Source organism: Cebus imitator, unplaced genomic scaffold, assembly GCF_001604975.1.
Source record: "Cebus imitator isolate Cc_AM_T3 unplaced genomic scaffold, Cebus_imitator-1.0 Scaffold284, whole genome shotgun sequence".
NCBI lineage: Eukaryota > Metazoa > Chordata > Mammalia > Primates > Cebidae > Cebus > Cebus imitator.
In genome coordinates this window covers 476604-503068 of record NW_016107599.1, presented here as the reverse complement: position 1 = coordinate 503068, position 26465 = coordinate 476604, and the positions used below count along the sequence as shown (strand labels likewise).

Below are 26465 nucleotides of genomic sequence, written 5' to 3'. Positions count from 1 at the left end.
CCCCAGAACTGAAGTCACAGCCAGTGAACAGGGCTGCCTGTAGGTGGAGCCTCTGGCACAGAGGGGGTGAGGGTTACCTGCTCTGACAGGTGGGGGAGTCTCAGATCTGGACAAAGAGCGAAGCGCGCCCCCTCCCCAGCATCCCCCTGCGCTGCAGGCGCCAAACTTCCCAAAGTTTCGGGCAGCTGCGGCACTAGTCGGTGGGCTATTTCAGACCAGCTGGAAAAGGGAGCCGAGCATTCAGTGAAGCCTGTAATTGGACAGAAAGTTGTCAGCCCCTCTTTTGGGCTTCCCAGGGCAGCTTCGTTACTGTCCCGTCCCCCACAACCCTCCCCAGGTCCCTGCCCACCTTTCCCCGCAGCCCCTCGCCACTGCCCGGGGCCTAGTCAGGCTCTCTCATTTCCTCCGGGGTCCGCCCCTGTCCCTCCGGCCCCTCCCCGCTCCCAGCCCCCCTGGTTTTCCTCCTCCTTCCCGGCTGGGCCCCCGCCCGCTCCCGCCCCGCGCTCCTAGGCCCGCCCCAGCCCCAGCTCCTCCCCAGCCCCGCGCTCTTAGCCGGGGAATCCCAGCGCCGGGGCCAGTTTGCCCCTGGGGAGGCTCCAGGCAGCTTTGTTCCTGGGCAGTGGCGGGGTTGGCCGAGGCTGCGGCGCTTCTCCGCAAGGAAGTGTCTTCCCCGCTGTCCCTGTTCTGTTTCTCACACACTTTCTATTTCATTCTGTAACTTTCAAGCCTTTCCTTCGAACTGCATGTATTTAGTTACTTGTTTTCAAGCCAGTTCTCTCTCTGGCCCCCCGGCCTGGGGAAAGCCTCCCGACCTACTGCAAGTCTTGTTTAGAGTCTGAGTTTGTGAGATTACTGGGGGGAGAGTGGGCGAGTGGCTGGCAGGTGACCCCCAGGAGGGACACCTGGGGCTGGTGTCTTCTCCCAGCGGCTGCTTCCAGTGGGCCTGGGCCCAGGACTGGACCCCTGCTGGCATCCTGAGTGCTCCCCGCCAGGTAAGACCCGGGTTCTGTTCTTTGCTGCAGGTGCTGAAGGTCACAGACTTCAACTGACCGTCATCTTCCCAGGTGACAGTGAGGGGCGAGGTGGGGGGTGGATGCGGGCTGGGGAGAGTGTTCTCTCCAAATACAGACCCTTTTCTTTCTGAAGCCTGAGCACACTTCGCTCTTTAGGGAGTGACTATAGTTGGAAGCAGATGTGCCTGCGCCTTGGCTGAACTTAAGAGCAAAATCGAGGGGAGTCCGTGAGAACACACCTGTTTGATTCCAGCTCAGCAGCCAGGAGCCCAGCGGTGGCCGCCAAGCGTCCGATGCGAGAGCTTGTTTCTCGTTGCTATAATACGTTAAAGTTGTTGAGGTGTACCAGCTCTTTAAACTTCCCAGCAAGAAGATTGGATAAAAGGAGAAAAAGATGCCGGGGAAATGGAGCAGGGAGTGGGGAAAGAAGAGCCTTTCTTTGGTTTTACATTTACTGTTAAGGAACTTCACTTTCTTGATCCAGATTTAGCTCTTGTTCTTGTTTGAGTATTTTATAACCACCCCCCAACCACCCCCACCTCCTCGATCTAGGTCAGAGAGGTGTTTTGTCCTTCCCCTAGCCTCTGCATAACAATTTGAATTAGTTGTGTTATTGGAAAATGTGTCCTCACTTCTCCCCGCTCAAGGCAAGACTGAGGGATGACAGGTGGACACACTTTTCGGCATCTGCAGAAGGAGGCCCCGCCTGCCAGCCTGTCCCACAGCTGTGTGCTGGGTCCCCCTCCTCAGAACTTAGTTCCACCACTTGTCATCTTCCAGAGTCCCATGCCCACACTTCTATATACACATGGGTCATTCTCACGCCTAATCTGTCTCTCATTGATGATTTCTACCAGGCAAATCATGGAAGGCTGAAGGCCACATCTTCAGACTCCACCTGGTTGAGTTCAAAGAGTTGTTCCCAGGGAATTTGAAATGGCAGGGCTTTGTTTTTGTCAGAGGCTGCATGGAGTGCGCTGCTGGGCTACATGTAAGGTGCAGGTGAAGGTTGTGAGCTTTGCTGCTCATCTTGTCTTCCAGTGCTAACTCTGTGGCTCTGTCTGGTTGCCCTGGGTCAAGTGGCTGTCCTCAGTGAGACCCAGTTTTCTCTTGCCAGTGGAGCTGATGGAAGGGATAGAGATGGGTAACAGGAGAGCCATCTGGTAGGTGGTGGGCATACAATATACCTTAGTTTGCTTCTGTCTCACAAACCTGGGGAGCTTCAGCAGGAAGCACCCTCACCTCATTCTAGGTGTCCTTGTTGCTGTGCTACTGGGATGCTGCGCAACTGCAGGAAATTGTCGCTTTGATGTTGTTGGGTCTGTCTTATTAGACAAGATGTTGGATTCAATGAGGATTTTCTTTCCTGGGATCCAGGAGTGGCTCCCAGGGATTGATCCATCCTTCCTTACGTCCTTCCTTCCTCCCTTTCTCCCTTTCTCCCTTTTGCTCTGTTACCCAGGTGGGAGTGCAGTGGTGCAACCTTGGCTCACTGGAACCTCCGCCTTCCGCGTTCAAGAAATTCTCCTGCTTTAGCCTCCTGAGTAGCTGGGATTATAGGCACCTACCACCACACCCAGCTAACTTTTGTATTTTTAGTAGAGACAGGGTTTCACCATGTTGGCCAGGCTAGTCTTGAACTCCTGACCTCATGATCACCCACCTCGGCCTCCCAAAGTGCTAGGATTACAGGCGTGAGCCACTGCATTCAGCCCCATGCATCCTTTAAAATGTTTGGAGCAGAATTTTGTTTGTATCTGGTTTTTCTGTGGCTCGGTCAAACTTTCATCAGATTCACAAAAGGTTTTATACCTACAAAATGATTAAGTAAATGGTCCCTAGATGGATCCAGTCCACAGACAGTTTTAAAGCTTTGTGTGATGTTTATGTTACTTGCCAACATAAAATGATTAGGAGATTTTGTGTTACAATTCTTAGTCTCTGGCTTCTCTTTTGGCTTGAATCCTTGCAAGGCTGTCAATGGCCAGGATGAGGATTAGCCACCCACTTTAGATAAGGCATGTGCCCTCTGGTCATCCACTGTCATCTGTGTGACCTGCAGGGCCTCTGCAGACCTGGGAGCTTGCTTGCTCTGGGCTAGAAAATCAGGGTTATCTCTCTCTGATTCCATTGTAAGAGGGTCACAAATAAGTGGAAGTGCATTTAGAGGAGACAAATCAGAATTTCCTGAGAATAGAAGTCATAGCTTATGTGGAAGGATACTACCATAGGAAGGTCTTCTAGTGCAGAGAAGGCAGTGGCCTCAGCCATTTGGAGGCCTGCCCTGTTGAAGGGGCAGCTGGTCTGCTCTCTTCGTCTCCAAAGCATCCAGCAAAAAGGATGAGTGGAGAAGCTTCACTGGATGTTAGATTCCAGTTCAGCTGGAAGACCTTTCCAAAGGCAGGACAGATTGATTCATTTAGGAGTGATTTCCCCACTACAGGAGGCATTCAAAAAGACTGGATGGCTGTTGCAGGGCTGTTGTGACCCTGGACTGCTTGAGCCAGTTGAGCTTTTAAGGTCCTTCCTAGCTTGAGGTGCTGCAATTACCAAGAACTTCACTTCCAGCCTTAAGAGTCTGCTGGTTCCCTCCTGCGTCCTTCTCTTCCTTCAGAGGTGCTTATGATGTTTTTGATAGAGGTCAGCACAGGTCGTGTGGTTACTACAGGCCAGGACCATGGGCTACATGTGTGTCATTCATATCTCAGTTTTAGAGACAAGGAAATGAAAGATCAGAGTTTGTTTACCTGGGGATAGGCAGAGGGCATAAAGAGGAAGCTGGAGTTAAAGCTCATTTTTGTTTCAATAAAGGCCTTTTCCCACACGCTAAGAGTGACGCAGGCCTCCCAAAGAAAACCAGAAATTGAGAAAAACCCACAGGAATATTTTAGGGTGAGAAAGTTCCCTGAGGATTTCTTCTTTTGTTTTTTTTCAGCCAATCCCCTATTCAAGAATTCAAGACATACCAGGTTACCAGATAAAGATAACTGCAAAATTAAGGAGGACCAAGCTCTAGTCAGGTGGAAAAAGTACCATTCTCCCATTTCACAGATCAGGGGACAGAACGGGTCCTGGGAAGTGGGAATGACCTGCCAGATTTGCATTTTGAGACAGAGCTGAGTCTCAAGCACAGGTCTCAAGAGGCAATGGGACACAGAGGGATTCACCTGTCAGAACTCCCACCTAGGATCCAGCATTTGTGTGTGCCCGTGTGTGTCTGTGTGCACGTGTATGTGCATATATGTGTCTTTGTGGGTGTGTGCGCATGTGTGGATGTCTTGAGGGGAAGAGTTGGTGTCCACAACAATCAACCTAAGGCCAGGCGGCCTGACCGACATCTCTTTGTGTTTTGCCTGAGGCCCGCACGAGGTTTGTTGAATCAATGAGTGAGTGAATAAATGAATACATGAATGAATCATGTGACATGACCATTCTCATCTTTCTTATTTAGTAAAGTCAACCCCTTGCTTTATGGTGTTGCTGAGTTTTGCTTTGTATTGCTGCTTCACATTCCTGCAAGTGGATGGACCATGATAGGTGGGCCAGTCCCTTCCTGCTACTGTGCTGAGCATTTTTGTTTGTGCAAGATTTCCTCCATTTGGCAATGATGTATCTCAGATTATTCTTAAGTAATAGGATGCCTGGGTCAGAGGCCATCGGCATTTTGGTGGTAACTAATAACTCTCAGGAGTTATTAGGAACACTCATGAGAGGCTGAAAGCAGGGCTGGCATCCTGGCACCAGTAATGAGAAGTACTGGCAGATGCCCAGAGAGTGTTTGAGGGTGGCCCTGCCAGCCCATTGTGGTTGTGAAGATGCTTGCTGAAAGCAACTCAGGCCTCCTGGGACAAACTCACACACGCTGGCTCTCTTCTGCTGTCTACTTGCCTTAGCTTGTACACTCCCAGTTACTGGAGGCTCACTACTAGTTAACTCTGGCTGTGTTCTGATAGAGATGAGGGTATCTTCAATTTTTTTTTAAGTTTGGCTTATAGTAAAATTAAAAAAAAAATCAGAATTGATACCATCTCTTGGTTGAAACTGTAACGTAAGGAGAAGCTTTTCCTGTAACTGCATACTAGCAGGTCCAGGCCAATTGGAGCTGGCCTCACCTGCCCGGTGGCTGAGTTGTCAGGGGCACAGTCTGCTCTTGATGCTATAAAGACAAAGAAAAAAAAGGGCAAGTCAGCCCCAAGGATAAAGAAGGATAAATTAAACAAAGTCTCATTTTAAAATTGGGTACAAAATTTCACTTATACGAGAGGAACACATTCTGGAGGTCTGCTGTATAACGCTGCGCCAATCTGTAGCAATATTGTATAATACACTTAAATCTATTAGGAGAGCAGGTCTCACGTTAAGTGCTCTTACCATAAAACAAAACACAGTACAAATAAAAGAGCCAAAGCTTCATTGTGGTTATAGCTTAAGGGTGATCACATACAGTTTTGCCAAGTAATCACGACTATGATAGGCCCTTTGCATCTGCAGGCTGCAGGACGCCCATCATAGGCAGCTTGTCCAGTTTCCTCATCTGTTGACTGGATCCTATCACCTTTCTCCCAGGTCCTTGACCAAATTCTTCTTGCCCACCACCAGGGGCAGAGGGATTGTTAGCTCCTAAGGTGACCTCCAGTGCGTTGTTGGATGTCTGGTTTAAGATTCTTCCTCTTATTCAAATGAAAATGCTCTCTCTGCTGCCATCTGTTTGAACTTATTCCATCTTTTGAGGGGTATTTAGAATAAATTAGATCTTTTCTTCCTATGACAGATTTTGAGTTCTGTAAAAGCAAAAATAATACACCCCCTGATCCCGTGTGAGATTAAGTGCCAATTGGTGCCAGGTGGTATGTTAGGTATTATCACATACATTCTTTCCTCCGGTGAATTAACTACGCTGTTACTCCCTTTAGGGATGGACAAATGGAGACTTAGGGACATTTGGTTCCTTAGCTAGTAAATGGCAGAACTGGGCTTTAAACCTGTGTCTTGGTGCAAAGCCCATGCTCTTAACAAAAATTTCACACCGCCGTAAGTGAATAAATGTACATCCATAGAGAAAGCGAATGTACTATTTGTACAATTTTTTCTTTGTTATTCTTAGCTAGAATGTTTTAAACTTAAAAAGTAATAAAAAAGCTGCATGCAGTGGCTCGTGCCTGTAATCCCAGCACTTTGGGAGGCGGAGGCAGGCAGATCACCTGAGGTAGGAGTTCGAGATCAGCCTGACCAACATGGAGAAACCCTGTTTCTACTAAAAGCATAAAATTAGCTGGGCCTGGTGGTACATGCCTGCAATCCCAGCTACTTGGGAGGCTGAGGAAGGAGAATTGCTTGAACCTGGGAGGCAGAGGTTGAGGTGAACTGAGATTGCGCATTGCACTCCAGCCCAGGCAATAAGAGAAAAACTCCGTCTCAAAAAAAAAAAAAAAAAAAAAAAAAAAAAAAAAAACCATAAAAAAAAAAAAAAAAAAAAAAAAAAAAAAGAAGATAATAGCATGTTTTTTACAAGTGCAACAGTATCTGCAACTCTCCTGAGTTCTTATGCCCCAACCCAACCAATAGCACCATTCTGGCTCTTATTCTTTCACAATCTATATCTATCCAAACAGCTACATCAATCAAAATCCAGCATTTGAACAGTGTGGGAACAGTAGCCAACAAATATTTAAAAACATGGGTATCTAGCTTGGTGTCTCACTCTTAGGAGGTTCTGGATAAATGATTTAAAGGTTGAGCCACTGTATTTTGTTTTGCCTGGTTTAATGCTTGCTGTGGACCCATTGAGAGGTAGTCCCCATTGTATGTGGCATGAATGAGCCTTTGTGTGGGGGAGGGGGAGGGAGAGAGAGCGGAAATAAATGTCTGCGTGGATGGACAGGTGTTATGATTCGAGTGCGTCTCCCGAAAGTTCATGTGTTGGAAACTTATCCCAAAGCAGCAGTGTTAGGAGATGTGGCCTAATAAGAGATGATTGGGTCAGGAGGGCAGATGCCTCACAGAAGGACGGCTGTTGCTGTTATAAGCACACGTTAGTTTTTGTGAGAGTGAGTTGTTATCTAAAGCAGATTTGGCCTCTGAGTTTTCTCTCTGTCTTACATGCTTGCTTTTGCCTTCTGCCTTCCGCCTTCTGCCGTGGGGTTACCCTCGCTGGATGCCTGCAGCATGCACTGGGATATCCCAGCCTGTAGAACTGTGAGGCAAATGCACCTCTTCCTTTAATAAGTTACTCAGTCTGTGGTATTATTTAAAAAGAATCAGTTTCAGTGCTTCTGTCTTAAGAAAGTGGGCTAAGACAATGGACAAGTGAGCAGACTAATGAAAGAATGAATGAGAAATAAATACATGATTGGATAATGTATGAATGAGTGAGAGTTCGTGGATTAATTTGCATCAACAATTTTGATCAGCCATTCCTGAATGGTTTTTCAGATCAAGAGGAAAGAGGGTGGGATTGCAGTGGTTCTTTGCTGACAGAACCTTTTCAAGAGGCTTGTCTTGCACCCTTCCTGCTGAATTCTCCCACCAATAAATGCTCACATTATTTAAAAGCCTGAATTTGCTAGACACTGCACAGCACAAGGGTAATGAGCAGAGCTCCCTCTCACAGGCTCCCCTCATAGCAGAGCAATCCTGGAAGCCCTTTTCAGCTTTGGTCCTGAAGCCCCACCACAGTGGAGCCAAAGCCGCGGGCTACCCTGGGAAATGACGGGCTGGAGAACCCCACCCTGTGATGTCTGAGAAATACCTTTTGGTACCTCTGTATTGGGCACATTTGTGAGTCAATTCCCTGGGAAGAGAACATCCACAAAGCCTCCATTCCTGGCCCCTCTTTGGCACAGGCCTCACCTCTGGCTGCTCTTGTCCACAGTGTGGTCCTGGTGGCATCTAGGCAATTTCTCGGAAGAAAAGAAATGTCATTGGTGATTAAAGAAAGCCAGTCTTGGCTGGGCACAGTGGCTCATGCCTGTAGTCCTGGCACTTTGGGAGACCAAAGCGGGGGGTGATCACTTGAGGTCAGGAGTTCGAGGCCAGCCTGGCCAACATGCTAAAACCCTGTCTCTACTGAAAATACAAAAACTAGCTGGGTATGGTGGCGGGTGCCTGTAATACCAGCTACTTGGGAGGCTGAGGAAGGAGAATTTCTTGAGTCTGAGAGGTGGAGGTTGCATTGAGCTGAGATCACACCACTGTACTCCAGCCTGGGCGACAGAGCAAAACTCTGTCTCAAGAAAAAGAAAAAGAAAAAGAAAAAGTCAGTCTGTGTCAATCCACATGCTTTCTCTCTTCTCAGGAAGTAACAGTTTCAATGAAGAAATACAAAAAAGAGCTCCCTCTTGCTAAGTTAAATATGCCATTAAGTTCCCAGCTTAGATGCTTCAACCATGTACTTATTTCCCTCCATTACACTGGTACATGATACTGTTCTGTGCCCATGATTGTTCCAGGCACAGAGGAAGAGAGACTAGCCTCATGATGTTTAGGGTAAAGCAGCTCAATTGAGAAGACAGAATCATATGTAGGTAATTTTTGATATTTCTTGTAGAGGGCTAAAAACCTTGAGTCTGTGGGAGCCTAGACAATATAGTAGAACACTCTCTGCCTGGGAAATCAGGAAAGTCTTCACCGAGGAGAAGGCACTTAAACTGGGTTTTGAAGGATGAATAGGAGTCTGCCTGGCAAGAAAAAGACATTCTCTCTGAGGCAGCAACACAGACAATGTCAGGAGTTAGGAAAAGAAAATGCAGGTGTTCGAGGAAGAGGGAGGAGTCTTTGAGGTTGGAGAATAAGGTTCATGAGGTGAAATGTGAGGTGAGGGATCAGGTTGAGAAAGGCCTTGAGGAGCCAAGAGGAGGCTTTAAGCTGGGACAGATCATGAATGAACCTGTCTTGTCCAATAATGTGGATGTTCAGGGTGAGCAAGATCCTTTGCAAGTTCACAGAGTATAGTAAAGGGGAATTTCTAATCTGGCACAGGGGGAGAGGTCTCACTCTCAGAAGGGAAACTGTTCTCAGAGGTTGTGTGGAATGTGTCCCCCAGGGGTAGAAATGGGTGCTTGGCTTAGGGACTGTCGGGTCTCTTAAGGAAGTGGGTGTTGAACAATGAGAACACATGGACACAGGGAGGGGAGCACCATACACGAGGGCTTGCAGGGGGTGGGGGGGCTGGGGAGGGATAGCAGGGGGTGGGGATTGGGGAGGGATGGCAGGGGGTGGGAGAATTAGGGAGGGTTTGTAGGTGACGGGGGGATGGGTGCAGCAAACCACCATGGCACACGCATACCTGTGTAACAAACCTGAACATTCTGTACATGTACCACAGAACTTAAAAGTATAACAAATAATGATAATAATAAAAAGAGCTCCAACCAGTCTTATTGCCTGAGGTTTCCTGATATGAAACAGAGCTTTAAACTGGGAAAGGGGACCTAGGGCCTGGTCTGAGCTCAGCCACTGTTCTGACTAGTCTAACAAAAATAATAGTAATATATGAGCTCCAAACAGCCTGGTTGCTTAAGATTTTCTTGTATGAAACAGAGCTCTAATCTGGGAAAGGGGACCTAGGGCCCGATCTGAGCTCAGCCACTGGCCTTGCCTTCAGCTAAGACTGCCAGCATCTCAGAAGTCCCAACACTTTAGAATTCTGAGATGTACTTCCTGTCTTGCAGAATAGTGAGTTTCTGGTCACTGGAGATATCCAGATTTAAATGAGTGCATAAGGGGTCCCTCCAGGGGATTCAGGCATGGGCTGATGGAGATCGCTCCCTCCACAGAGTTTTCAGAGTGGAATTCATATGCTGGTGCAAAAAGCACTGTCAGTGTAAAGGAAGCACTGAAAAAGACTCTCTGGTAATGACAGCTTTCTTGAATCAAGTGCTTATAGTTTGTCTCGTATCTAATCTATCTGTCCATCCATCTATTGATATCTATTTTTAATGCTGCCATTGATTAGGGACTCAGCAACTGATGAAGTGGATTAGTATCCCTTTTTTACAGATGAGGCAACCAAGGCTTAGAGAGATACTAGCTGAGGTCGCATGGCTGGAAAGTGGTGGAGACGGAAGCCAGCTGAAGTCTGTGTGGCCTCATGGCCCATGGCCCTCCCGCTGTGCCATCTCACTTCTCAAAGGGGAGGTGCTGCATGTGGCTTCTTATTATTCCTCCCAGAAAAGGGGGAGCCTGCTGGGATGGCACCTCCAAAATCAGTGTGGATGCTGGAGCACTATTTATACATATTGCTTCACCAGACCAGACGCTGCTCAAAATAAATTAAACAGAAATATCTTTCTGTGTCCTCAAGGCTCTGTAATCTGAGACAATCTCTTGTGAAATGAACTGAGACAGTGGACTCATCGGGGTTTGGCGTGGGGAGATAAAAAAATTGGGAAGAATTCGATACTGAAAACATGAAAGAAATAAAAATGGAGTTATTAGAGCTCTGCCATGTTTGAAGAAATGAATAAAACAGTAGCATGGTTCAGGTTTGCTTGTGCTGATGGGCGAGGCAGGCGGAGGGGGGCTGAAAAGGGCATTCCCATATACTTACCTGGCGGGGGAGATACCATGATCACAAAGGTGGTTTTCCCAGGGCGAGGCTTATCCATTGCACTCCGGATGTGCTGACCCCTGCGATTTCCCCAAATGTGGGAAACTCGACTGCATAATTTGTGGTAGTGGGGGACTGCATTCGCACTTTCCCCTGACCTTAAAAGAAAAGGGCATTCCTGTCCTCCCAAGTGCGTCCTCTGGTCTGTGCCGCCTCTGCAACCCCATAGATCCAGGGAGGATGCAGGAACTGGGGGGTAAGGGTGTGTGTGTGGGTCTTTGGATGGCTTTTGGAAGTTGGCCGTTGGAGAGGGAGGTTGAATGGGGCAGTTCTGGAAAAGCATATCTAAACTGAGCTGTCAATCAAAGATGAAAGGAGAGGAAGAGGAAACAAGACATAGAGCCCAGGAAGCAGTTCAGGAAGCAGGGACTCCTGTGCGAGCTCCAAGATGAGGTGGCAGTGTCCCCTGGGTCCTGCTAAGAGCATCAAGTGCCTCTGTGTGGTTTTGAAGTGGAAGAACTCCAGCTCAAATTAGCTTGAGCTTAAGCGGGGGTAGGGAAATATTTGTGTCATGCAGCACAGTAGCCCTGGGTACCTCTAGACTTTAGACAAAGCTGGGTGCAGGAGCTCCAGGGATGTACCTTGTCTTGCTCTCAGGGTGCAGTGTGCATCAGGATACCCCACATGTTGGCACATAGCCATTGGCCCCCCCAAACTCAGCAGCTCCAGCAGACGTGTGCCTCTTTACCCAGAAACTCCAGCAGAAGGCCCCAGGATTACGTGCTTGGCTCTTGTCAAATTCTAGCATTCAGGGGAATGTGGAGTCCAAGCCAGCTCAATCTGGTCCCCTGCTACCTCCTAGCTGAAAAAGTGGGGTGCCCTCCCATGAACCCCATCAACTGATAGTAGGAGGGAAGTTTTCACTGAAGGCAAAGGCTGGCTCTGCTCTCTGAAGGAGGGAGGCTTGGGAGACAAAAGCAACTGTGGGCCCAGGTAGGAAACAGTCACAGTTTCCTACAGGCAGACACAAGCAGGGGCAGGTGAAACTGGCCTCCACATGCCCTCTTCTGCCCACCAGGCCAAGGCGCCCGCTCTTCTCTCCAACTCCACTTAAAGCCTGTTAGAGCTTTATGGGTTGCAACATATGATTTAACATGTATGAGTATTTTTGCTACATGTTACCCCAAGCTTAGAACTCAAACCACGGTATTGAAGGCCCCCAGTCTGCCCTAAACGGTCCCTTTCCATGGTTATCTGTTTCCTGTAGGAAGCCCCTGGTGATCCTGGGGTTGGGTGGCCCAGAATGTGAATCCAGCCTCTTTCCTTCAATAGCCACATGACCTGGAGCAATGGCCTGGCCTCAGGGTGTCAGTCCTGAAAGGGACAGTAACTCGGTACATTAGGCTATGGCAAGGATCCCATGTGGCATGTCCTGGCTCTGCATCTGCTGTGGGGTTGATGTTCAATAATTCATAACTTAATTCCTGGATACATCCGCTCATAGGAGGACTGCTACAGACCTTGAGACAACTCGCCATAGGGAGGGAACGTTTTTCTTATTTGCGTGTCAGTCCTGCCGCGCTGATCCATGGGGGATTAGTGGTATTAGGGCTAAAGTAACCACCCTTCAACAACTGAAACTCAGGGGTGCATGACAACGAAGACTTTTCATGTTTCCATGGTCCCTGAGACCAACCACATTTGGTGAAAACCTGCTGTCCTGTGCCTTCACAAGCCTTGGCCCCATCCCACGACTTCCCGTCCACTTTCAGGTGGAACAGAGCCCAGCCCAGTCAGTTCTGGTAGAAAGGTACAGCCCCACATCACCGCGAAGTTCCCTGCCCTACCGTCATAGCCAATACTAAGCCATTGTCCTGAGGGACCTGGCTGGGGTCTTTTCTCACTTTCTCTCTCTTTCTCTGGAGGGCTGGGGTGAGGATAAAGGGAAAGGAGAAGGGCAGTGGCTCCACCTTTGCCACAAAAGCTTCACTGTGTTTCGGGCATCCACGTGGTGCCTCTCTCATGGAGCTCCTCACCTCTCCCAGCTTGGTGGGAACTCCCCATGCCCCTTCCTCCCCTACACCTGCAGCGTCCTTCACGGCGTCTTACAGTGGGCATCCTCTTGTGCAGCTATCTCTGCTGGGCACCAGTCAGGTAACTCCAGCCTGACCTCCCCCTGTGCTGTTCATTTGACTCACGGGGAGCTTGCTCACCATATCCCAGGGGAGAAGGGAGTGCGGATGGCCCCTCCTTCCCCAGCACAGCCCCTCTCCCATTGTCACCTCCTTCGTTCACATAAGTCCGAGCAGACATGCAGCCAGGTGACAGTGGAGAGGTGCAAGGCAGTCTATGAGGGTCTGCAGTGTGCACTTGGACTTTGCCCAAAGATGACGAAGGGTGCTGCGGGTTCATCCATGAGTCTAACGATCATGTTTATGTATTAGGCACCTCATTTGGGTCTTGTGAGGTTGTGTAGAAAGTCCCAGTAAAGGCCAGGCATGGTGGCTCAGGCCTGCAATCCCAGCACTTTGGGAGGCTGAGGCAGGCAGATTGCTTGAGTCCAGGAGTGAGACCAGCCTGGGCAGCGCAGTGAAACCTCAGCTCCACAAAAAATACCCAAATCAGCTGGGTATAGTGGTGTGCACCTGTAGTCGCAGCTACTCAGGAGGCTGAGGTGGGAGGATCACTTGAGCCTGGTTGGTCGAGGCTGCAGTGAGCTGTGATCACACCACTGCACCCCAGCCTGGGCAACAGGAGTGGGACCCTTATCTCAAAAACAGAACAAAAAAGCCCTCCCAGGCCAGGTATGATGGCTCATACCTATAATCCCAGGACTTTGGGAGGCCAACATGGGTGGATCACCTGAGGCCCAATGTTTGAGACCAGCCTGGCCAACATGGTGAAATCCCGTCTCTACTAAAAATACAAAAGTTAGCCACGTGTGGGGGTAGGCACCTGTAATCTCAGCTATTCAGGAGGCTGAGGCATGAAAATCACCTGAACCCGGGAGGCGGAGGTTGCAGTGAGCTGAGACTGTGCCACTGCACTCCAGCCTAGGGGATAGAGCAAGGCTCTGTTTTAAAAAAAAAAAAAAAAAAATCTTCCAGTAATGAGTGGATCTGAGGCTGGAGGCCATGTCTCAGGCTGTTGGTGGCAGGGATCCAACAACTGCTAGAGGCTTCTCACTCCTCGCCCTGTTCCCCTTTCCAAAAGGCTCTGTCTGATTAATCAGATCTCAGTTCAACTGTCCCCAACTAAGAGGAATCTTTCCTTTTGCAGAGTGTAAAAACTGTCCTGCCCAAGTCACCTTCTATCACATGACTGTTTCTTTGTGTTCAAATCAACTGTTACTCTCTAAAACCATCTCCTTTACTTATTTAGTACTTTGTTTATTTTCTCCCTTCTCTTTCTAGAAAGTAAGCTGGGTGGAGGAACACTGCTACACCCGCTGATTAAGACAGTGCCTGGCACGTAGTCTGGGACTCAATAAATACCTGTTGAAGTAATTGATCAATGACTCTAAAGACCACAAAGCACAGTGAAGAAATGGGTAATGGCTTTAGAATGAAAGTGCCACTGGAGCCCAGGTTTAAGACATCTTCATTGTCTCAAGAATAGACAGATACGGCTTGAGTTTCATTTACAGCTTCTAGCAACTGGGAGAGAAACAGGAATGGCATGCAGCCTCTTCTGAGGGAGGTAATAAAAATAAAAAATATAATATATATATATATATATATATATATATATATATATATATATGACTAATAATATTTTGAATTCCATAGCATAAAGAAGGAGGTTCGGAAACCGTGTCTCACTTTTTCCATCTCCTCCTCCAATCATCTGAAATCTTCTGCAATTTGGCAATGTAGGGCTGAGGCCAATTCCATTAAATCGTTGAGATGTCTGAGTGGACAGGAGACAAGAACTGAATAGATGCTGTTGCTCGTTAGAAGGACCCAACACTCCTGATGGCCAGAGCTCTCTGTTTTCTCCCCACCTGCAAGGCATCTGATTAAGAACTGTCATTCTATAGAGTGACAGAGACCAAGCCTTCCTAGTTAAATGAGAAGAGCACAGAATCTAGGATCATACTGGCCTGGGACTAATCCCTACCCTACCCCTTCCTAGCTGTATAGCCTTTGGCACCTTCTTTCACTGCCCAGAACACGAGGTTACTCAGCAGTGATAACAGCTTTGCTAGCCCCCTGTGAAGAAATAAAGCAATGCAAGAGAAACAGCCGGTACAGTCCTGGCTGCTATTTATATCATCTGCATCATCATACCTTCGCCATAGCTGGTACACTACAGCCTACTGGATCAGCTGCCATTTTAATTTATTATTATTATTTTTTGAGACGGAGTTTTGCTCTTGTTGCCCAGGCTGGAGTGCAATGGTGCGATCATCTTGACTCACTGCAACTTTTGCCTCCTGGGTTCAAGTGATTCTCCTGCCTCAGCTTCCCAAGTAGCTGGGATTACAAGCATGCACCACCAGGACCAGTTAATTTTTTTTGTATTTTTAGTAGAGACAGGGTTTCTCCATGTTGGTCAGGCTGGTCTCGAACTCCCAACCTCAGGTGATCCACCCATCTTGGCCTCCCAAAGTGCTGGGATTACAAGCATGAGCCACTGTGCCCAGCCTTTATTTTCTTATTCAAAAAATATTTATTGAGCAACAACTTTGTGCCAATGGTAAGTGTCAGGGATCATGACAGGAAGGCCACTTTTGCTTATCAAGAAGCTTATGACCCAGTGGCTCACGCTGGTAATCCTAGTGCTGTGGGAGGCCAAGGTGGGCGGATCACCTGAGGTCAGGGGTTCAAGACAGCTTGGCCAATATGGTGAAACCCTGTCTCTACTAAAAATACAAAAATTAGCCAGGTATGATGGTGCGTGCCTGTAATCGCAGCTACTCAGGAGGCTGAGGCAGGAGAATCGCTTGAACCCGAGAGGTAGAGGCTGCAGTGAGCCAAGATCACGCCACTGCACTCCAGCCTGGGTGACAGAGTGAGACACTGTCTCAAAAAAAAAAAAAATGACTCAATAGCAAAAACTTACTACTGCACACAAGTTCAAAATACCAAGCAGCATAATAACACAATAATCTGTTAACCAGTCAGCACTGACTGAACCCTTGCGTATATTGTGTCTCACCATCCCTGAATTTTCTTGGCTAAGGCAGGTCTTCCTCTTTTCTATCTCATGTCCCCATTTAAAGGGCCCAGCATCTTCTCAACCTTTTGATGTGAGCAAGTCACATTTCTAATTCATCCTTGTACCTGCAGCCTGTGGCTGAGGCTGTACCTACAGCTGGGTGAAGAGACCAGTAAGAATAAATGGAAGTAATCTGTGACTAAGGATTAGGGCTTTTATTAATTGATTGATTGATATGTTAAAGACGCTGCTGCTTCCTTGTAGGGAATCTAGTGTAGAGGGAAATAAGAGAGCAAGGATGGAGACCCGTTAGGAAGTTGTTACTGTGCTCCAGGCAAGAGAGGAAGGAGGCTTGGTCTCCACCAGCTGGAGTGCAGAAGGGGAGGTATTGGCAGACCTGAGGCGGCTGGGGTGGGAGAGCTGATAGGCTTGTTGGTGGGTTGGATGTGGGGTATGGGAGGAGACGTAGCCAATGGATGAGGAATGCGCCCTCCAAATCCACAAGCTATGGTAAGAGACTTACGGCATTTAAGGCAAGATTATCTGTTTGCAATCCATCCTGAGCTAGCTATTTTTTGGGGGGTGGTGGGGGAGAGTGTGAAGGATGGAAATTTTTGATACCTAATTTTCCTTCTTGAATATATCATTTTCATGTTTGCTAGGATAACTGAAGGGCTGTCAGGGTGTTTCCATTTCTGGGGAAGGCAGAAATTGACGACAGTACTGGGATATGGATGGTGCAAGGGGCTTTACCTTTCTGGGAATCTGTTTTATTACGTCACTCAGATGAAGCAGAGGCTGCAGTTCTGTCCTTTAACTCGATTCCTGTCTGCTATTGACTGAATGTGTCCCTCTGACATTCACATATTGAAATCTAATTCCTAATGTGATGGCATGTGGAGGCGGGGCCTTTTGGAGGTGCTTAGGCCGTGAGTGCAGAGCCCCAATGGATGGGATTAGTTATAATAATAAAAGAAGCCTAAGAGATCCCTTACCTCATCTCCCACATGAGGACAGCATGAGAAGGCAGTCCTCTGTGAATCAGAAAGCAAGCACTCGCCAGACACCGAATCTGTGGGTGCCTTGATCTCGTGCTTCCCAGCCTCCAGAACTGTGAGAAATAAATTTCTGTTGTTTAAAAGCCATCCAGTCCATGGCAATTTGTTGCAGCAGCCCAAACAAACTGAGACATAATCTCTAGTTCAGATGTTTGTTTTTTCAGAATGAAGGAGAATTTTCTTATTCAAAGTCAGCTTGCTCATCTGTTGAAGCTATGAATTTGAATTAAAGGGAAATCATGCATCAATTTCTTCACTGAGTTTTTATGAAACATATGTTCTATGGGCAGTTAGCTAGGCAATGGGAGCAAAGCTTGTCTTCAGGGTCCTCAGGATGGCCTTCACTCTTAGGGACCCATTTCACTAAGTTAGCTATTATTTGTGTAAGGGTCTGGTACAGTGCAGGGAGGATAGTAAGGTATATGGTAACTGTCTCCCTCCTTCTTCTACCCCTTTAACCAGGCCTGGATTCATATCTTCTCCCTGTTACACACTGGCTATGTAACCTTGAACAATTAATGATTTAGCCTCATGAGTTTCATTTCCTCATCTATAAAACAGACAGATAATGGAATGATAAGGCTGCTTTACAGTGATTGGCAAGGTTATGGAATGAGGTTACCTATGTTACTCACTTGGGGGCACTGAGGGGCCTGAATGAGTACTTGTTGAATGGAATTAATTCATTAATTAATTAATTTGACAGAATCTCGCTCTGTCACCCAGGCTGGAGTGCAGTGGCACAATCTCAGCTTACTGTAACTTCTGCCTCCCAAGTTCAAGTGATTCTCCTGCCTCAGTCTCCTGAATAGCTGGGATTACAGGCACCCACCACCACACCCAGCTAATTTTTCTATTTTTAGTAGAGGAAGGGTTTTGCCATGTTAGCCTCATGAGTTTCCAACTCCTGACCTCAGGTGATCTGCCTGCCTCAACCTCCCAAAATGTGGGATTACAGGCATGAGCCACTGTACCCAGCCTTGAATGGAACTTTAAACTTTCTCATGTACTTTGCTCTATGTCCTGTGCTGCTTTTTAAGGGTTAAGTCTGCCCATGTATTATGTTTTTCTTTTATTCATTTGCTTCCTCATTCCTTAGTTTCCCCTTTTTGCCCTCTTGTGGATAACTGGAACAATGTTTACAATTCCCTTTTTATTTATTTATAGTGTTTTTGAATAAATATCTTTGTTAAGTATTTTTTAGTGTTTGCTTCCAGGTACTGCAATGTACATAGATAACATGAGTTGGCCAGGCGTGTTGGCTCATTCCTATAATCCCAGCACTTTGGGAGGATGAGGCAGGCGGATCAGGAGATCAGGATATCGAGACCATCCTGGCCAACATGGTGAAGCCCCGTTTCTACTAAAATACAAAAAATTAGCTGGGCATGGTGGCACACGCCTGTAGTCCCAGCCACTAAGAAGGCTGAGGCGGGTAAATTGCTTGAACCCAGGAGGCAAAGATTGTAGTGAGCCGAGATTGCACCACTGCACTCCAGCCTGGGAGACAGAGCCTGGCGGAGATTTCAGTGAGCTTAGGTTACACCACTGCACTCTAGCTTGGCAGCAGAGCAAGACTCCATCTCAAAAAGAAAGAAAGAAACGAAAAAAGGTCAACTAGTATGGACATTTTACCGCTTTGAGTTGAGTGTAGAAACCTTACTTTCATTTAGGTCCCTTTAACTTTTCCCTCTTTAAAATACAAATACCATCTTTAGAATTTCCTTTATACATATTGAACACCTTATCAAATGATGCTATAACTTTTGCTTAATCATCAAATAACTTTTTAAAAACTCATGAAAAGTAGAGTCTATTATATATATGCCCTTATTTTTACCATGTTAGGGTTTTTTCCTTCCTAAAGTCCCCACCTCTTTCTCTCATTTTCCTTCCTCCGAGATTGTCTTTTCTTCCCCTTTATCCCTGAATGATGTTTTTGCTGGATATAAGCTTGTGGGTTGACAGTTTTCTTTCAGCACTTGAAGAATGTTGTGCCATTTCTCCCTGGTTTCTTGGTTTCAAGTAAGAAATTGGCTATCATTTGTGTTTCCACTATAGACAATGTATCACTTCTCTCTATATTCTTTCAGTATTTTTTATTTGTTTTTATTTGGTTTTCAGAAGTTTATGATGTATTTGGGCATAGATTTCTTTGGGTTTATTCTGTCTGGGGATAAATAGGATCTATAGCTTCTAGGATCTCAGCAAATTTGAGAATTTACTGTCCATTATTTCTTTGAAGATTTTGAGTTCCATATTCCTTCTTCTCTCCCTGGTTTGCTGTGATATGAAAGTTATGAACACTGCTTCATTTGTAGATTCCTGAGACTCTGCTCATGTTTTTTTCTGGTCTGTTTTCTTGATGTTGCTCAGATTGGCTAAATTCTATTGGTCTGTTGTTTCAGTTTGCTGATTTTTTAATCTGTTGCCTCATTTCCAGTCTAGTTTTGGGCCAGCTGTGTGTTTTCTAAATGTTGTTATTGTATTTTTTAGCTCTTAAATTACTCTTTGTTCCTGTTTTATATCTTCTATTTTTTGTTGAGAGTTTCTATTTTTTTCATTTGTTTCAGGAGTGTTTGTTATGGTTCATTGGAGCATTTCTATGACTTCTGCTTCAAAAATATTTGTTGGAAAATTTGTTACTTCAGCATTGGAATCACTTGATTGAATATTCTCTTTCAAGCTGTAATTGCCCTGGTTCTTGGTATAATGAGTTACTTTCAGTTGTATCCTCGACATTGGCCATTATTCTGAGAAACTGGATTCTATTTAATTGTATCATTTAGTAGACAGTCACCCTGGTTAGGTATAGTAAGGTGGCCTAGGTGGGGATAGATGTTCAGCTCTTGGCTGGGCCTTGCTGATACCACCCTAGAAATATGTAGTTTTTGTTTGTTTGTTTGTTTGCTTTTGAGGAGACAGGTTCTTGCTCTATTGCCCAGGCTGGAGTGCAGTCGTGTGGTCATAGCTTACTGCAGCTTCAGTTGCTTGGGTTCAAGCAATCCTTTCACCCCCACCTCCTGCGTAGCTGGGACTATGGGCATGTGCCAGCACACCCAGCTAAGCAGGCTTTTTGTTTCTTTGTTTCTTAAAGTAAAAGTATACACACAATACTCTTTACCATAAAAGTCATTGGAAAATATTGAATCGGGGAAGAAAACTGAAGATATGGAAGTACTGTAGCATGCTCACTTATATTACAAAGTGTGGTAATTGAAAGTGAAGCTGACACTAAGATGGGGGGTGGGACCTACGCAGCTTCTCTCCCTCCTCTGACTCTTGCCTAAACACTAATACCACTGAAAGCTCTGTCTTCTACTCCCTCTATACTTTTCCAGGAATATCTCCAGCTGCAGTTTCTCGTCTGAGCCCTAGACTCAACTGTCCATCTGCCTTTGACCTCTCTATCTGGCTGTTTTACAAGTACCTCACATTTATGTCAGTATTTCCAGCCTGCACTCTTCATCCCATCCCCTCACCGACTGGCTCCGCTGATGCTCAAACTGGAAATCTTGGATTGCTTCCAGTTGTTCTTCTCCGTGAATCCCCTGCTCCCTGCCAGTCACCAGTGTCATAGGATCTGCAGCTGGAACACTTTGTCCATGGCTGTGTTAGGGAAGGTTGCTGGGATTTCTGTTTGAATTGTTGCACTAGACTCCTCATTGGTCTCTGTAATCCATCCTTGTCAACAGGGTTTCCTAAATCACATGGTATATGCCACTCACATGCATGTAAACATCCACTGGCCCCAGAGGCTGTCCAAGCATGCCTGAACCTTTTCTCTGGGTCACTGCACAAGTCTCTAGGCTTGCTTGTTAATTTCTTTCCTCACACTCGAATGCCTTCCTCCCCATGTATTCCTACCTTCTGCTCCAGCCTGAACTTTCAGTGTTTTCTGCATCTTTTCCTCCTAACTACTGTACTCCTTGCTCATTCTATGAGTAATGATAGATGGGAGGCAGCCCTTGTCCTTTTGCCTACTCCCCACTCATCTTTCCAGACTCAGCTCAGGCATCACCTTCTCCAGGAAGCCTTCCCTGATGTTCCAGGCCCAGGTTAGGTGCTTGTCCACTCAGCTCCCATGACACCATGTCCACTGACCATACGGAAATATGAGCATTTACTTTCTTGTGTATTTCCAGCATTAGGCTGCAAACTCCTGGGACAAAGTGTAATGTAAAATGCTTACCATGCATTTAGGGCATGATTGAATTAGAGACTAAAACAGTGAAATACACAGAATCCATATGCAGTCAACATCAACCGAGTTCTCTGAATTGAGTGTAGGTGACCACATCTCCCCTTGATAGCCAATTATTACAGTAATGGGATCCTTTTTCTTTATAAAAATTATCACATCTATTGTCTCATGTAACTCTTCCACAGATCTCTGAAGTAGGGGATATTGTTCCCATTTTATAGTTGAGGAAACTAAGGATCGGGAAGTAATAAAAGTAGTGTGCCTTAAGCACCATCCATGTCCAGGTACATTTTAGGCTTTTTATATATAGTAACTCATTTAATTAAACCCAACAAACCTGTGAGATAAATATTTTAATCCCCACTTCATACATCAAAGAGTTGATGTCCAGAGTGGTTGAGTGAATTCCCCTAGCTTGCACAGCTAGTAAGCACCATAATTGGAATCTGAACACTGGGATTCTGATTGTTCTGATTGAGAAGCTTAATTATTATGTTAGCTGCCTCAAAAGTAGTCACACATCTGTGACAGTGTCTGGTCTGGCATGTAGAAAGCATTCAGTCTGTATTTGTTGACTGAAGAAGACTTGCTCCAAGCCCCACAGAGTTGACTTTTGAATCCAGGATGCAGGTAAGCTTGGTTGGGTTCCCAGGCAGCCCTCTTAAGACAGAAGCCACCTGGTTCTATCTTCCCCTCTTCGACCAGCAAGTGCAGTTTGCACCACAGACCGCTCAGCTGGACTGTGCCAGTGGCTCTGAGTTGGGTCTGTGATAGAAGGACACAGCTCAGTGGTCTGGACACAGACATACTATGCTGTTATGTCCCAACCAGATTCCTGCCCAGAACATTGCCCATCACCCCAGCAACACATCAGCAGTGCCTCATTCCCCCAACCCCCACCCTCAATGGGCAGAGGCCAGACCCCCTGACTCAGACAGAGCTCGAACTCTGCCCAGGCTGCCCTAGCAATGTGCCGAATCTCATTTTCTCTCTCTAAATTGCTTTCTGCTCAGTGTTCTTCCTCCCCCTCCTCTGGGTTCCTGAATGGGAATGCTGGTTACTATGGCAATGGGCTGGCTTGTGGAAGGAACTCAGCTCAGTAAATTAATTGCTGGACTTTTGGGAGACTAATGGCAGAGCTCTGCCTCCCAGGGACAGGGGTGTGGCCTACATCCTGCCAGCTTGGCAGCCAACCTCTGAAAACAGCTCAGTGCTGGATGAGAGAGAGAAGATGGAATAATGGTACCCCATACTTGCTGGGGCTGCAACCTGAGATGGGCAAACTAAAGATGAAACTGAAGATCGGGAAGTAATAAAAGTAGTGTGCCTTAAGCACCATCTATGTCCATGCTCCTTGCTGGGGAACATGGAGGAGATGAAGTTCCGGAAACCTCACGTTTGATGAACACCTAATCTGCCAGGATCTATGCTGCAGGATTTGCAGAAATCATTTCCTGTAACCCTTACCATACCCCCTGACAGAGTAGAGATCATCCCTTTCTAATGATTGAGGAAACTGAGCATAAGAAATGCTCATTCATGTCATCAAGGGGCAAAGCTAGAATTCCCTACCAGGCCTTTCTCACTCAGTGAACGTTTTGTTATGAATACTGAATCTATTTCTGGGTAGAAAGCCATTCTCTTCTCAACAATCTCTTCCATAAGGTAGAAGCAGAGGGAATACTTCCTAACGCATTCTGGGAGAACAGCATGGCCCTAATACCAAAACCAGATAAGGGCATTACAAGAAACTACACACCAGTAACTCATGAATACAGATGTAAAGATCCTCAACACAATATTAGCAAATAAATCAAGCAACATACGAAAATAATTATACACCACAAGCAAGTGGGATATGTCCCAGGTATGCAAGGTTGGTTCAACACCTGAAAACCAATTAATGTTATTCATCACATCAACTGGATGAAGAAAGCCATGCTCTTCCTTCTCAGGGGTTAACTGAAAGTTTCCTCTGCAGCAAGTTTTCGCCTTTCTCTTTCGATGCTCTTGTCCTCTCCTCACTCATGAACTGGGTGATGCATAGTTTGGTGTTTGACTGTCCCTTTGCTTTTTTCTCTCATTGTTCCGGTACTTATGAAATAAGTGTTGCTCCAGCCAGACTGCAAACATCCTGAGAGAAGTAATGTTGCTAAGTGACTGAGTATGGATCTGTGGTTAGACTGCGTGGGACTGAATCCTTCCCATGACTCCTAGATGAGGGAGTCATGGGAAGATTACTTAAGCCCTGTGTTCTTCAGTTTCTTACTCTGTACAATGGAGCTAATTATACCTACTGTTCAGATTAAATGAATTATTATTTATGGAGCCCTTAAAGTGACTACTGCACTTAATGAGCATGTAATGTACATTAATGGCTTAGTGCTGGAAAGAGCATAGGCTTTGGCACCCTTCAGATCCAATGCCAAGACCAGCTGTTATTACTAGGGTGTGTGATTAGGGAAGTTGTCTGTCCTTCCCAACCTCCAGGTTCATCACTGGTAAAAGGCGTGCTTAGTACTAATTTGCAATTCTGCTGTTACTACTCTATTTTTAGAACATTTTCATTACCTGAGAGACATAAAATCTGTCAACCATTAAGCAATAACATGAGGTGTGTTTCTTCTTATTTAGGTCTTTAACTTTTTTCACTAGAGTTTTATAGTTTTCAGTGTACAAGTCATTGCTGATTACATTTATTCCTAAGCGTTTTATCCTTTTTGATGCTGTCATACGTGAAATCATTTTCCCAGTTTTCTTTTTGCATTGTTTGTTGCTCGTATATGAAATACATCCAACTTCTGAGTGCTGGTTTTGCATATTATACTTTATTGAATTTGTTTATTGGTTCTACCAGTTTTGGGGGAGATTATTTGGGTTTTTCCACATATACAATTATGCCATTTGTAGCTGGACATGGTGACATGTGCCTGTAGTCACAGCTACTTGGGAAGCTGAGACAGAAGGATTGCTTACGCCCAGGAGTTTGAGGCTGCAGTGGGCTATTACTGTGCCACTGAATTCTAGGCTGTGCAACAGAGTGAAACGCTGTCTCTAAAAATAAAAAAAATAAAATAAAAACAAAAAGCCGTCTGCAAATAGAGATGATTTTACCTCTTCTTCTCCAAATTGGGTGCCTTTTATTTCTTTTTCTTGCCCAATTGCTCTGGCTAGAACTTCCAGTAGCATGTTGAGTAGATATGGCAAAGAAGCATCCTTGTTTTGTTCCGGGAAAAGCTTTCAGTCTTTCACCACTGAGTATGATGTTAGCTGTGAGTTTTTCACAGATGGCCTTTATTATGCTGAGGAAGTGTTTTTTATAGTCTTAGTTTATTTTTTATCATGAAAGGCTGCTGGAATTTGTCAGATGCTTTTTCTGCATCAATTGGAGTCACTATGTATTTTTTTTCTGCCCTTCGTTCTGCTTATGTGGTATGTTACATTGATTGATTTTTGTTTGTTGAGCCACTCCTGCATTCCTGAGATAAATGTCGCTTGGCCATGGTGTCTGTTACTTTTAATATGCCACCCGAATTTGACTTGCCATTCTTTTCCTAAATATTTTTGCATCTATGTTTATAAGGAATATTGATCTTTAGTTCTCTCTTTTCTCATTTGGAAAGATATATGACAAATATTCCTCTAAAAACTTGGAGAGTGCAACATTGATAAAGCCCTCTTTCTGAATGAGGAAAATTATCAAATTTCTTGAGCCCTGGAAAATACTGAACAATGATGGATGTTCCGTTTTATCCCCCGCCTCACTGCCACCATCTTTCTTATTTCACAAGACAATGGTGGCTCAGTATTTGCAGCTAATATTTGGATTTGTTGTATCCATTGAGTTCAGGGAGAGATTGTGGGTTTAGTGCCCAGAAGAGGCCTAGGTTTCAGCCCCAGTCCCTTCTTTCACCAACTGAGTGACCTGGGGAGAGATCTAGACCTTCTCTCCACCTCAGTGCCCTCCTCCACCCGGTGGAAATGATGATGCCTGCCTTGAAGGTCACATGAGCTCGTGCAATAATGAGGTATTGCCTGGCACATGGCAGATAATGAGTGGTAATCAGTTCCTTTCATGGTTCCTTGACAATGTCTGTGTTCTTCTAATGAATGACTCTTAGCTATCCCAATATAATATGATAATATAACAGCATCCGATGCTGGCTGTTTATCATTCATTCATCAATCTAATGCTTATTTAAGTGACCACTGCATGCTAGGAGCTGTTCTAGGTGCTGGGCAACAGAATGGACAAGTCAGAGTCCTTGTCTCCACATAGCTCTGAAGCGTGAGAGGGCTGGGCAATCAGCTCTGACTTGCTAAGATTCTGTGCCTCTCCCCTGTACCATCTGACTCCTGGCCTTGGAACTCTGACTTCCCTTATGTGTTCCATTTTTGGACAGTGCCTTTATTCCTGTTCCTGTAGCTACCTCCTGCTACTCTCTGAGTATTATCATTCAGACTGTTATATCTTGTGCTCTCACAAGTAGCCTTTAGTGCCCTAGTAAGATGAGGGCACTTTGCCCTGAAGGTGGTAGGGACCAGATTGTACCTCTCCTGAGAGCAAACCCCATACCTGTGGTACATGGGGAACTTCCCTAAGCATCATGCTGTGGTCCCCTCTGGGGCCTGGCAGATGCCATCCCTTCACTTGAAATTGTCACCTACCTCTGGTCTGGCAGAGTCCTGATAATCCTTCCAAACTCGCCTTGGAAGGAAGCTGGGAAACCTGAACTTCCCCTGAAATAAGTGATGGACATCCCTGCCTCCCTGACTTCCCCTACAACCCCCTGGGGCTTCCTTCTACCAGCACTCACTTGATCCTCCCTTCCCCTGGTGTGTGTCTTACTTGCATCATAGTGTCATTCAGTGCCTGTGCAGGGTAGGCTTAGTGTCATTTATCTACCTATCCTCAGCATCTGACACAGGAGGGCAACTGGTGAATATTTGCTAAATGAAGAAATCAATAGTGAAATATATATTGTTTTCTCTGTCCAGGACTTTGGCTTTAATAATGAAAAATGCCTTTAGAAATGTCTGCCACATGAAAATAAAATGTATGAAAGGGGAAATACCCTTAGCTAGTAAGCCTCATGGAACAAAGAAATGCATAGGAAACAAGCAACAATGGCTTTTCTATTGAGTTACCAAAGATTGAAGGAGTGTTAATACTCAGTGCTACCAAGTAGGTGGTGAGAGGGGTGCCCCCACACACTCACACTCTGCTGGAGGTGGTGGACATTGGTGCTACCTTCTTGGAAAGCAATTTGGCAGTTTTAGTCAGGATTCTTGTAAAACTCATATGACCCCCTAAGTGTTTTTCTCCCTCCCTCCTTCCCTTTCTTTCTTTCTCTTTCTCTCTCTCTTCCTTCCTTCCTTCCTTCCTTCCTTCCTTCCTTCCTTCCTTCCTTCCTTCCTTCCTTCCTTCCTTCCTTCCTTCCTTTTCTTTCTTTCTTTCTTTCTTTCTTTCTTTCTTTCTTTCT

At 45.9% G+C, this 26465-nt stretch overlaps 1 protein-coding gene and 1 non-coding gene across 2 annotated transcripts in view; both read left to right on the top strand.

Annotated features, from left to right (window-relative positions):
• Nucleotides 1-553: 553 nt before the first annotated feature.
• COL22A1 (collagen type XXII alpha 1 chain) overlaps nt 554-26465 on the top strand; it is a 320119-nt gene continuing 294207 nt past the window's right edge. Inside the window, exon 1 of the mRNA XM_017501684.2 lies at nt 554-992. The gene's annotated coding sequence lies outside the window, so the exon portion shown is untranslated. The remainder of the gene's footprint in view (nt 993-26465) is intronic.
• Nucleotides 10553-10716, top strand: LOC119467399. The gene has a single exon (XR_005195929.1). It is a non-coding gene; the product is annotated as a U1 spliceosomal RNA (small nuclear RNA).